The sequence below is a fragment of the Salarias fasciatus genome, chromosome 17 (genome assembly GCF_902148845.1).
Source record: "Salarias fasciatus chromosome 17, fSalaFa1.1, whole genome shotgun sequence".
NCBI lineage: Eukaryota > Metazoa > Chordata > Actinopteri > Blenniiformes > Blenniidae > Salarias > Salarias fasciatus.
Genome location: NC_043761.1, coordinates 20,715,936 through 20,729,760, shown reverse-complemented (window position 1 = coordinate 20,729,760; position 13,825 = coordinate 20,715,936). Strand labels below are relative to the sequence as shown.

The following is a 13,825-nucleotide window of genomic DNA, read 5'->3' as shown; positions in this document are numbered from 1 at the left end:
GCACCGATCCGCCTGTCAATCTCACGCTCCATCCGTCCCCCACTCGTGAACAAGACCCCAAGATACTTAAACTCCTCCACCTGGGCTAGGGTCTCTCTACCTACCTGGAGAGGGCAAGCCACCTTGTTCCAGTCGAGGACCATGGCCTCGGATTTGGAGGTGCTGATCCTCATTCCTGTCGCTTCACACTCGGCTGCGAACCACCCCAGTGCATGCTGTAGGTCCGGGTTCGATGAAGCCAACAGGACAACATCATCTGCAAAAAGCAGAGATGAAATCCTGTGGTCCCCGAACCGGACCCCCTCCGACCCCTGGCTGCACCTAGAAATTCTGTCCATAAAAATGATGAACAGAACCGGTGACAAAGGGCAGCCCTGCCGGAGTCCAACATGCACCGGGAACAGGTCCGACTTACTGCCGGCAATGCGGACCAGACGCCTACTCCGGTCATACAAGGAACGGACGGCCCTTAACAGGGGGCCCCGGACTCCGTATTCCCGGAGCACCCCCCACAAGACACCACGAGGGACGCGGTCGAATGCCTTCTCCAAGTCCACAAAACACATGTGGACTGGTTGGGCAAACTCCCAAGAACCCTCGAGCACCCTATGGAGGGTATAGAGCTGGTCCACTGTTCCACGACCAGGACGAAAACCGCATTGTTCCTCCTGAATCCAAGGTTCGACTATCGGTCGGATCCTCCTCTCCAGTACCCTGGAATAGACTTTCCCGGGGAGACTGAGGAGTGTGATCCCCCTATAGTTGGAGCACACCCTCCGGTCCCCCTTTTTAAACAGGGGGACCACCACCCCGGTCTGCCAATCCAGAGGCACCGTCCCCGACTGCCACGCGATGTTGCAGAGACGTGTCAACCAAGACAGTCTCTGCACATCCAGAGACTTGAGGTACTCAGGGCGAATCTCATCCACCCCCGGTGCCTTGCCACCGAGGAGCTTACCAACCACCTCGGTGACTTCAGCTTGGGTGATGGACGAGTCCACCTCTGAGACCTCAGCCTCTGCTTCCTCCACGGAAGACGTGGCGACGGGATTGAGGAGGTCCTCGAAGTATTCCTTCCACCGTCCTGTGATATCCCCAGTTGAGGTCAGCAACTCCCCACCTCCACTGTAAACAGTGTTGGCGGAGACCTGCTTTCCCCTCCTGAGGCGCCGGACGGTTTGCCAGAATTTCTTCGAGGCTGACCGATAGTCCTCCTCCATGGCCTCCCCGAGCTCCTCCCAGACCCGAGTTTTTGCCTCCACAACCGCTTGGGCTGCAGTTTGCTTGGCCTGCCGGTACCCGTCAGCTGCTTCGGGAGTCCCATGAGCCAGCAAGGCTCGATAGGACTCCTTCTTCAGCTTGACGGCAGCCCTCACCTCCGGTGTCCACCACCGGGTTCGGGGGTTGCCACCACGACAGGCACCAGAGACCTTACGACCACAGCTCCGAGCAGCTGCTTCGACAATGGAGGTGGAGAACATGGTCCACTCGGACTCAATGTCTCCAACCTCCCTCGGGACATGAGAGAAGCTCTCCCGGAGGTGGGAGTTGAAAACCATGCTGACAGAGGGTTCCACCAGACGTTCCCAACAGACCCTCACAATGCGTTTGGGTCTGCCAAGTCTGTCTGGTTTTCTCCTCCGCTAGCGAATCCAACTCACCACCAGGTGGTGATCGGTCGACAGCTCTGCTCCTCTCTTTGCCCGAGTGTCCAAAACACGCGGCCGAAGGTCAGATGACACGACAACAAAGTCGATCATCGACCTCCGCCCTAGGGTGTCCTGGTGCCAAGTGCACTTATGGACACCCCTGTGCTCGAACATGGTGTTCGTTATGGACAAACTGTGACTAGCACAGAAGTCCAATAACAGAACACCACTCAGGTTCAGATCAGAGAGGCCATGCGATCCAATCACCCCCTTCCAGGTCTCACTGTCGCTGCCCACGTGGGCGTTGAAGTCCCCCAGTAGAACAATGGAGTCCCCAGTCGGAGCACTGTCTAGCACCCCTCCCAGGGACTCCAAGAAGGCCGGGTACTCTGCACTGCTGTTCGGCCCATAAGCCGAAACAACAGTGAGGCACCTATCCCCGACCCGAAGGCACAGGGATGCGACCCTCTCGTTCACTGGGGTGAACTCCAACACATGGCGGCTGAGCTGCGGGGCTATAAGCAAACCCACACCAGCCCGCCGCCTCTCACCGCGGGCAACGCCAGAGAAGTGGAGAGTCCAGCCCTTCTCGAGAGGTTGGGTTCCCGAGCCCAGGCTGTGTGTGGAGGTGAGCCCGACTATATCTAGCCGGTATCTCTCAACCTCCCTTACAAGCTCGGGCTCCTTCCCCCCCCAACGAGGTGACATTCCATGTCCCTAGAGCTAGTCTCTGTGTCTGAGGATCGGGTCGCCGGGCACCCTGCCGTCAGCTGCCACCCAATCCACATTGCACCCAGCCCCTACGATTCCCTCGGCGGGTGGTGGGTCCACCGGAGGGTTGGCCCACGTCGCCCCTTCGGGCTGAGCCCGGCCGGGCCCCATGGGCAAAGGCCCGACCACCAGGCGCTCGCTTGCGAGCCCCAACCCCAGGCCTGGCTCCAGGGTGGGGCCCCGGCTGCGCCATACCGGGCGACGTCAGTATCAAATGACGTAATACCTAATGAAAGCCAAAATCACATTTCACAATAAATTTCTCTTTCTATATTAATTAAATTATGCATTCTTTGACATATCACAATCATCATGAATTTCTCAAACATGAAATGAAGCATTTTTTAAACATTTTAAATCTAAATTATTCTTTATATGAATTCCCCATGAACTGACTCTTACATTGAGTAAAAGTAAAAGGTAACTTTTTAACAACAGGTGTTTTCTGCCTCTATTGTGTTGTGCAAAAAAGTTAAAGCAGTATATTTTTTTTCATTGTGAGCAGAGCGCAGAGCGAGCACACCTGAGGCTAGCCGTTTACCCCTGTACGCTACCCCTGTCTACCTTCAGCGACCCGAAGTTGGCGGAGAATTACGACTAGGGATGGGAATTGTTAAGAATTTAGCGATTCTGATTCCATGATCGATTCTGCTTATCGATACGATTCCTTATCAATTCTCTTATCGATTCTCATTGAGTGAGAAATGAAATAATACAAATGGGGTGTTTGCATTAACTCTTCAATATCTTCATCCTGAACAGAAGAAAAAAATATCCATGTCATGAAAACTTTGCAAGGTGCAGTCGCCCCGGTTTCATCTTTTCGTGTGAAATGCAGCCAAACTCTGGAGCTTCTTCCTGACGCCAGGCTGGAAAGTTCAAAACCAAATTACACCAGCCTCACACTGGATGCCCTTGCATATCTGGTCCAGCTCCACATCTCTGTCACTCACACTGTGTCTGCTGTCAGCTGATGGAGGTTGCCAGATCTGTCCCAAATATATTAAAACCGTCCAACAATAGAAAGCAGTTCAAACCTCCATCTCTGTAGAGAATGCATGTTAAACCCGTAAAAACCGGATTTGCATTTTAAAAAAACACGTAACCATTCCATCAACCCACCTCGGGTTCAAAAGAAGCTTGATTGTGCAGAGACCCGCCCAATCTGGCAACACAGCCAGCAGGTCATGGAGCTTTGTTTTGTGCAATTTTGGTGTCGTTTGACTTTCCTACATTGAGTAAGTACAACATTTTTCATTCTTCTAATACATATAATGATTAGATTGCGTTGTTTGTTATATATTCTACCAGAAGAATTACAAAAAAACAATGTTATGGCAAAAACGTGACACAGATTTTATTTTGAAATCACAGATTTTGGAACACGTAACTAGTTTCCATCTGGCACCCGACTTGTTTCTGTTTAGATTGAAGCAGCAGGGCTCCGGTGTGAGGGAAAAAAGGATCCCTGCTGAAAGTTTTCGGTCCGCGGCTCTGTTGCAGCGCCAGAACGTACCACAGCCGCGCTGTGCGAGTCCATGCGCTCCACGCATGATACGTCGTCATGCACACAGTGGAATCGATAGCGGAATCGTTAAGGAGACAGCCAAACGATTCCTTGGAATCGAGACATGAGGAACCGGTTCCACAGAAGAATCGGTTCTCGATTCCCATCCCTAATTACAACGGGCTCAGCGGGCCTTTGCTGCCGTCCGCTAGCGACCTGAAGCTCGTGGCGGCTGATTACATGATCGGTGGGTCCTCACTACCATCTGCTAGGGACCCGAAGTTAGCGGCGGCTGACTGCAACAAGCGGGTGGTCCTCACTAGTATCCGCTAGCGATCCGAAGCTAGCGGCAGACAACGGCAGGATCCTGGACCCTCGCTACTATCCGCTGCCGATCCGAAGCTTGAGGCGGCTGTCTGCAAGATCGGCGGGCCCTCACCACCTTCTGCTAGCGACTTGAAGTTGCGGCGACTGACTGCGAGAAGCGGCGGGCCCTCACTACCCTCTGCTAGCGATTCGAAGCTAGCGGCGGCTGACGACTACATCATCGGGCCAAGCTAACGGAGGCTAAGCTATCGCCAGCTAAGCTATCACGAGCCTGCATTCCAACTGCCCGGATAGGAGCAGGGACGTGCCCACGCCTCAGAGGTCTGCAGCTCCAAGTGCTATGCTAATTTTGCCACTGTGATCAGTGCCAGCACCAGTATCATCTTCTTCTTCTTCTTCTTTCCGGACCAGCACTAGCATGCCACCTAAGTCTAAACATGATACAAAACAGGATGAGGACTTTGTGTCACTCTCCCAGGTTACAGATCTTTTACAACAACAAAAAGACATGTTCACTTCACTATTGCAGCAACAACACGATAATTTCAAGGGCTTTGTGAAATTAATACTCGATACCTCCAATACAAGACTGGATGCACTGTCCAGAGAACTGCAAGAAATTAAAACGAGTCTCCAGTACACCCAGAAAGAGGTTGATGACATTAAAGTTGCTACAGCTAAGACTTCTGAAAACCATAATTCCTTACAGGGAGACTTTATGAAAATATGTGACAGTCTGCTGACAGTCACTGACAAGATGGAATACCTGGAGGGCCTGTCAAAACAAAATAACTTATTGTTTGACGGGATTGAGGAAACACCTGGTGAATCATGGGCTGACTCTGAAAGGAAGGTGAAAAGTATCATAGCTGAAAAGCTCAATATCCAGGGGAACCCAGAGATCGAACGTGCGTTCAGGACTGGGAAACTGAGGGATGTGAAGGACAGACCAAGATCTATCTTGGTGAAGTTCCAGAAATACAAGGACAAGGTGGATGTCCTACAGAAAGCCAAGTGTCTCAAAGGATCTAAAATATTCATCAATGAGGACTTCACCGAGGCTGTTCGTCAGAGAAGGAAAGAGTTACTGCCAAAAATGCGTGCTGCACGTGAGCGTGGTGACATCGCCTTCCTGAAGTATGATCAGCTCGTCATTCACCCTCGAACCAGCACTCCGAAGCCCCCCAGTGACACCTGATCTGTCGATCTATGTAAATATCTTCTTAATGGCTGATACCCAAGTGTTACGACCAGGGCTCTTAAAGGAGGAAGGAAGTAACATAAACCCAGATGTTGCAGGTAAATAGAGGTGTTTAATAAATAAAAAGGGCAAGGGCAGGATACAAACTAAGGAACACCACAAATCAAAACTCAACACAAAGTAGAAAGAACCAAACACTACTCCAAACAGTGATCCCTAACTAATAATCAAACAGAACAAACACTAACTAAACGGCCACACAACTGCACAGGCAGTTCAACAAAACTCAAGGCCGAACACAGAGATCAGTTTTCTACAGCTGAGCCAGACGAACAAGGAGAGACAGGTCACTGATCAGACACAGCCTCTCCAGAATAATCCTCCCACCAGGCTTTTGAAGAGTGGGGCTCCTCCCATGGCCACTCGTGATTGGAGGATGGCGTGCTCTCTGAAATGGTCTGGTGCTCCAGTCAATTATTCAATAATCAACTCCATGCCTGAGAGCCTGAAGGTGAAGCAGAGGGAGAGAAACAGCCACACCTGCACGTGCACACACACGCACACAACACAAGCCACAAACAATACGGCAGCAGCCGTAACACCAAGTTTTTATCTTTGGTTTTATATTTGCTTTTTAAGATCTTATGGCTTTTTCTAAAAAAGGGTTATTAATCGCTCATTTAAACATATGTAGTTTAACACCCAAGGTATTTGAGCTGTCTAGATTAATTGACTTACATCATTTTAGCATTATTGCATTATCTGAGACGCACTTAGATGACACAATTGAGGACTCTGAGATAGCCATATCAGGGTTTAGTGTCTATAGGAAAGACAGAAATAGGAGAGGAGGGGGAGTAGCCATCTATGTCCAAAATAATATTGCTGTTAAAATTAGACATGACTTGATGCTCCCATCTCTTGAATTGCTGTGGTTACAAGTTCAACTTCCTCATCGTAAACCAATGGTGATTGGCAGCTGCTACCGACCTCCAGGCGCTGCTGTTCAGTACACTGAAGACTTGTGTCAAGTGCTGATGAATGTTTCTGACAGACCAGGTGAAATATATCTAATGGGTGATTTTAACATAGATTGGTTCACTCCCTCTGCTCTAAAAGACAGATTGATTACTATCCTGACAAGCTGTAATCTAACTCAAATTGTCAATGTGCCAACTAGAATTTCTGCTAGATCATCTGGTGGAACGTCCACTTCATGCATTGATCATGTATACACTAACGTTGGTGAATTTTGCACTGATGTCGCTTCCCTCCCGATTGGTTTTAGTGATCACAACATTATCACCTTTTGTAGGAAAGTTAAGGCACCTAAGGGTAACCCCCGAGTTTTATTGCAAAGGTCCTATAAATATTTTATTCCAGAAAATTTTATTTCTGATATAAAGGCGTTGACTTGGCAGGCTGTGTTTTCTGAGAATGGTACTAGTGCTGCGCTTGAAGTTTTTAATGATATGATCCAAAAAGTGACTGATAAACATGCACCTCTTAGGAAAATAAATATTAAAAAGACAATGGCACCATGGCTAAATATAGACTTAAAAACTTGCACGGCCCAAAGGGATGAGTTAAAACGGGCAGCCGTTGAAAGTAATGATCCCGGTACATGGGATAAATATCGTAAACTCAGAAATTCTGTAACTAAAAAGAACAAACAACTAAAATAAGCTTATTACGTCACTAAAATTAATAATGCAAAACATGACGGAAAGCAACTTTGGCATGTTATTAATAACTTACTGGGAAGATCTAAAAGCCATGATTCTGCTACTATTGAAACTGAAGGAAAGTATATAACTAAACCAATTGAGATAGCAAACTACTTTAATAACTTTTTTATCAATAAAGTAAAACAAATAATGATCTAAGTGGCAGCTATTCTATTGAAGTAATTAAAAATGTAATAATGAAAGGTAAAAATTGTACATTTTCTTTTGATCCTATAGACCCGCAAGAAGTAGAAAAACTATTGAAATCAGTAAAGAATAGCAAACAATTTGGGCTGGACTACTTAGATGGGAAAATGATCTCATTAATGGTGAAATATATTGCCAAGCCTGTTTGTCACATTTTTAATTTGAGTTTAAAAGAATGCTTGTTCCCCAATATTTGGAAATTGGCTAAAGTCATCCCCCTACCTAAGGATAATAAGCCGGCTCTTAGTGGCACTAATAGCAGACCCATTAGTATATTGCCCGTTTTGAGCAAGATTATGGAAAAGTTCATATTTGGACAAATATCACAATATTTTATGAATTTTAATATCACATCTGATTCTCAGCATGCCTTTAAAGAGAGCCATTCTACCTCTACTGCACTTGTCCATATGACAGACGATTGGCTAGGTGAACTTGATGCAAAAAGTTATGTTGGTGCTGTGTTCTTAGATTTCAGCGCTGCCTTTGACGTGATAGATCACAACTTATTGCTGAATAAACTGTCTGCTTATGGCTTTTCTGCTTGTTCTCTTAAGTGGTTTAACAGCTATTTAACAAATAGATCACAGTCAGTATACTTCAATGGTAGTTTTTCTTCTGTGCTGAAGCTAGAATGTGGTGTTCCTCAGGGTAGCTGCCTTGGTCCTCTGTGTTTTTCAATTTTTACTAACGATCTGCCTTTCATGTTAGATAGATCCCATGTAGCCATGTACGCTGATGACTCAACTATATATTACGGTTCAGAGAACCTGCAAATTTTGAATAATGTGCTTCAAAGTGATTTAGACCATGTATCTGAATGGGTAGAGTCTAACAGACTAGCTTTAAATGTTAGTAAAACGAAGTGCATGATTCTGGACTCCAGGAAGCAATCTAAGAACAGAAACTTTTTGTCCCTCACCGTAAATACTATACCCCTGGAGCAGGTGCAAAAGTTTGTTCTCCTTGGCGTAACTATAGATGATCACTTGAGCTGGACTAGTCACATTGGAAAGATTGTGACAAAAATGGGTAGAGCTCTTTCTGCCATTTGACGATGTGCTTATTTCATTACAGAATCATCAGTTAAATATGTCACCCAGTCTTTAGTTCTATCTCATCTGGATTATTGCTCAGTCATATGGTCGGGTACCACAAAAAAAGATATTCATAAACTACAGGTGCTGCAAAATAAAGCTGCACGACTATTTCTTCGTTGCCCATTTCGGACTCACATTGACTATATGCATCAGTGTTTGTCATGGCTACATGTGGAGAAGAGATTACAGAGGAATCTTGGAACTTTTTTTCAGAATATACGGATAAAAATGAAACCTAGGCCTCTATATGAAAAAATTATCTATGTTCATGATCGCCACTCTCATTTGACTAGATCCCATGTGGCAGATTGCATATCACTTCCAAAGGCTCAATCTGGGGCAATGCGAAGAACGGTGATGTACAGGGCAGCGAATATGTGGAATAGTCTACCTTCTACTGTAAGAAAGGAGAACAACATAAAAGCTTTTAAAACTATGGTCATGAAAATCCTCAAAGCGTGATTGCATTGTAGGTGCATTCTTAGTTCTTGTTGTATGTTTCGTTTGTATCATTGTCTTGTTCCATCTGGTTTTCTGGTCTTTTATTTAATTGTGTGTGTATATTTATTTTACTTCTTTTTCTTATTCAATTGTTTAATGGTCTTCATGCACTGCGTTTCATGAGTAGTTGTTTCATCCATTCTGCTCACTGTTTTATGTACTTTGCTCATGTTCTTATTTATAATTGTTGTATGTAGTTATGAACCCCAGGAAGATTAGTTGTCACCCTGGTGACAGCTAATGGGGATCCAATCTTTAATAAAATAAATAAAATAAATATTAGTAATAATGAAGGAATTCACTGCTTAACCAATAATGAACAAAGGATTTACCATAAAGAAGATTTTGTGGGATGGCATCACTGTCCAGCATCCATGTGAGCTACAGCTAATATAAAGCAGTGTCATCCCAATACTGTCCCAGCTCAGAGACCCAACTTGGTTGAAGGCTGAAGCAAAGCCACTCTTCAGACAGTGAGTGGAAGCAGAGCTGTTGACTCCGACCACCTGGCCTTCACCTCCTGCATCCAGCTGAATCAAGCTCTGGCCTGTGGACACACAGAAGGACATCATCTCTGCAAAACTGTTCCCATTGTGCTGTGAGTGGAAGGGAAAGACACAAAAGAGTATCACGTATTTACCACTCATTAGAATGAAGTCACCAGCTACATATTTGTAGACTTTTTCTGAACTGTCGACTCCCCAGATTCCTGCAGATCCCACTGAGACGTGTTTGATGGGGACTGAACCCAGTCTGGCCCACGTCGATCCACTCAGAAAAAACACTTCAGAATTGTCGTTTGTCATCACAACTTGTCCCTGTCCAGCATCGATCTGTGTCGCACCAGAGTGCTGTGGACCCAGGTCGCAAGCCCAGCCTGTGGAGAGAAAAACACCTCAGACAAACTCCATTTCAGCGGCAGTAGCTTTAACACTTTCTTCAGTATGTTTTTTTTTTTTTTTTTTTTTTTTTTTTTTAACAGAACTTACCATGACACCTGGACAGGCAGTTTATCACCAGAAACAAGACTGCAGCGGATTTCATGTCACCTCTAAGCCCACACTGCAGTGAACTTTCATATCTTTGTGTTTCAGAACAGATATACTGTACATATTTACAGAGTGCACAACTGCTCAACTGCACAACTGCCATACCTGCTTAGGGAAGTACAGCAGTGTGCAAACACAGCAGCCAGGTTTGTGCACGGCTGCGACAGGAGAAGAACTGAAAAACTGAAACCTCCATGAACCCGAGGAGGAGGACAGACACAGACCAGGACCAGAACCAAGACCATCTCATCCTATGAATGAGGCTGTGTGCAAGCACATTGAACTGGTCCTGCATTTGTATATACAAATATTTGTATTTAAAAATGATTGATTGTTGATGTTTTACTTTTGTAAATTTTAATAGTTTGTATTTTATTGACAACATCAACCTGTCCAGGGACTACAGGTGGAAATTAGCATCTTTGCTATTACCTGGCACATGCATATTTTCCTTTAGTGGATTAATGTTTTACTGGGCATTGTCCCTGATCAAATAAACGAATAAACTAAACTAAATAACACTGAACACTTTGCAGCCCGACTGCACACTGATACTTTCAACATGTATAAAGTACAAAGAGACACCCAGCCAACATGTGCATGTGGGCCCCATATGGGTTGTAAAGGGGCAACATGGGTACCAAGTGGGTATGGGCTTGAACTGGACAAATTGTCTGGGCCCCATATGGTTTCAGTAACATGGGTCCTATATAGGAAGCCTATATGGGCCCCATAGGGGATCTGAGTCGGCTAAGTGGACATGGGATAGAAGTAGGCAGATTATATGGGTCCCATATGGGTCACTTAACATGGGCCCCCAGATGGAAAGCCCATAAGGGCCCCATAAGGGATGTAATGGGGCAAATTAAACACGGGATGAAACACCATGAACCTGTTGCTTCAGTAACATTGGCTTTAATCAGAAAGTCATGACTGTGGGGAAGATTTATGTATAGGTTAGACAGCATTTGCTGTGTTTTTTTTATTATTTTTTTTTAAATGTGTTCCGTTTATTGTTTCATCCTAATATCAAAATCCCAGTTTCACGATGGTGGATAAACTTTCATAATTAACATTAATACAGACATTCCGATTCTGAATAACACCCTGATTAACATACAGGCTCTATATTTCCTAATAACTCTGTGACTACATGAAAGCAGCTGTCAATGTGCTGTAACAAAGTGAAATGTGCCTCAATTTTTATTTATTTATTGATTTACTTGTTTGTTTGTTTATTTATTTGTTTATTTATGTTTTGACTGACTGACTGCCCACTGGTTTGAGACTTAGGCTACTGTTCATGCAGTTTATTACAGTCAAACCATTGATATGATTAATAATTTCCTAACACAGACAATTTTGCTCTAAATTTAAATACTTGCTCTCCTCCTGTCAGTATATTTCTCGTTTCCCTTGTCCTTCATCTGATTTATCCTCCAAATTCATTTCCCTTATCTCCTTCCCCTTTCTACCATCACAGCCTTTTTCCCCTGTAAAAATACCGTTGTACTGCTTCTTGTGGTGTCACACCTCGCTCTTTCCCTCTTCACTGACTGTCAAACACACCGTGTGTGTAGCAGTCCCACCCTTACAGCTCGGTCTGTTTGAATCTTCTTTTTCTGATCTCTCTAAGAAGTAAAATACTCTTATATGAAACAAGAAATGGGTTCAAATCTTAATATTACAGCCACTTAGAAATGTCAAAACCTGATAAAATAACGGTTGTAGTTATTTTATGAGCTTAACTCCTTCACAGAGTTTAAACAGTGAGTTAATTACAATGTCTGACAGCCAACAGAAGGTCTTTGGCCTCATTTAAACCACATCTAAAGTGAAAATGCATTACTTTCATTACAGAAAAGCTTTTTGTTTAAACGGCAATGGTTTGGAAATGATGTGATTTCTCCAGAAACCACAGCGCTGAACTCAGTGTAGTTAGCAGGTCAGTCCACAAGGTGGCAGTGTTTGTTCTGTAATCAAACCACACACATCTAAGGCACAGAGAACAATACACTGTCAAATTAACTTGGGGAGTAAAAGGACATTTGAATGAATAGATGACTAAGTTGGATTGATTTTACACTGACTGTCAACTCTAAAACTTAAATGTGACCACTGAAGTGAATGTGAGTGTGTGTGCTTGTTTGTCCAGTTAGTATGTCTACGTTTGGAAAATAGTAATAAAACAATAGATGTATGTCCATAGATATCTGTATGCACATTTAAAAACTTCCTTTGAATGGCCAGGGCTCTCTATGGCTGTATCTCCGTCACATCACGTGACTCACTTTGCACCAATACAGTTCCTTCTTTCTGAACACAAACTTCCTGCTCCAGGGCTCAGCTGGACCCCAGGGGAGGAAAAACCAGCTGAAAGCAGTGATTATAGAAACAGAACTGCAACTCGTATTATTGTCAGTAATGGTGTTGTAACACTGGAAAAACAAAGTAGATTAGTCTATACTAAAGACAGTAACACAGTTTATATTAACATAATCACTCCCATCACTGCAAACGAGGTTCAGTGCCATGCTGTCAGGGTGAGTTTGTAAAAACAGGCCAAATATTACAACTGTCAGAGAAGTGCTGTGGACATTTCACTGTATTTTGCACCAGAAGAGTTCATGAAAATTGGATTTATGTTGAGATATGAGTGATTTTTGGTACTGATTGTTTACTTTTGCAAAAATATTGACATTTTCATCACATAAACTGTTTGCTACAACTTAGAATTTTAAGTTTCAAGTTATTGTGGAACTATTTTATCAGTCCAACCCACTTCCAGATAATTTTGGGATGTATGTGAGCCCCCAACAAAAATGAGTTAGCCACAGCTGTGACTGTTCTGCAGAACGTAAAACAGAATTACAGTACATACTGCTGCACCCAGTATTATCAGAGTTAACGGTTAACGAAAAGCCCCACATGACCTCTGGATTCCTGTTTCGCTGTAATGATAACTTCAGATTGTTGCACAGAGCTGAACAAATGCTTGTCGACGCTGCTGCCAGACTGTATCAGCATCAGGTCGGCGTTGTATTGTTAAACTGACATGAACATTTCATAACCTGACAGCCTGCAGCGTGAATGAGAAGATTCAGTCTTGATTTTCCTTAAACTAGAAACAGCATTAAGACAAGATCAATGATGAGAAGTGAGTAAACAAGGCAATACTATTGAAACCATCTCATCACAGCAATCTTTACATAACTTACCCTGAGATCCTGAGGTGTGGACTCCACTCTAAAAGACTTTACCTATCCCTCCAACCCTGCCTTTTAAATTGTTAGTTAATTTTAGCACTTGGTTGTTATTTTTAGTGAAACCAAACAAACGTGTACAGAGAATATTAAGCCCTAAACATAACAACGGGAGAAAATGAGCATTCAGGACAGACCACCAAGTCGCATTGTTATTATGGTGACTGTCAACTCCAAAACTACCAAGTCCAGCAGAATCTGGACTGGAAGTCATGGTACTCTGGTGGAAGATGTTATTGTCCATCTACTGAGCATGTGCAGAATAACTATAAATTTAACAGATGTGATGTGCATGTGCACTAACAGCATTTCAGAAAAGTTGGACTTGAAATCTCTCAGTAGTGTTGATCAATTAAACCATCACTGAATTAAATTTTTAAAGAAATAAATGTCTCATGATATTAACGGCTCTTTTGATGTTATTTCTGTCAGGGAAAGACTACAGCTCAGTCGTCACTGTCAAATTTTAGGCTGAGTTTTGATCCGTGTCGGAACAGTTTAGGCCTTTTTTCTTCGCCACACC

At 44.2% G+C, this 13,825-nt stretch overlaps 1 long non-coding RNA gene across 1 annotated transcript in view; it reads left to right on the top strand.

Moving 5' to 3' along the window:
* The window catches only part of LOC115404313 (uncharacterized), a 15,285-nt gene extending 1,769 nt beyond the window's left edge, over nt 1-13,516 (top strand). Inside the window, exons 2-3 of the long non-coding RNA XR_003933330.1 lie at nt 9,115-9,119; nt 13,433-13,516. This is a non-coding gene — a long non-coding RNA (uncharacterized LOC115404313). The remainder of the gene's footprint in view (nt 1-9,114; nt 9,120-13,432) is intronic.
* Nucleotides 13,517-13,825: the final 309 nt, after the last annotated feature.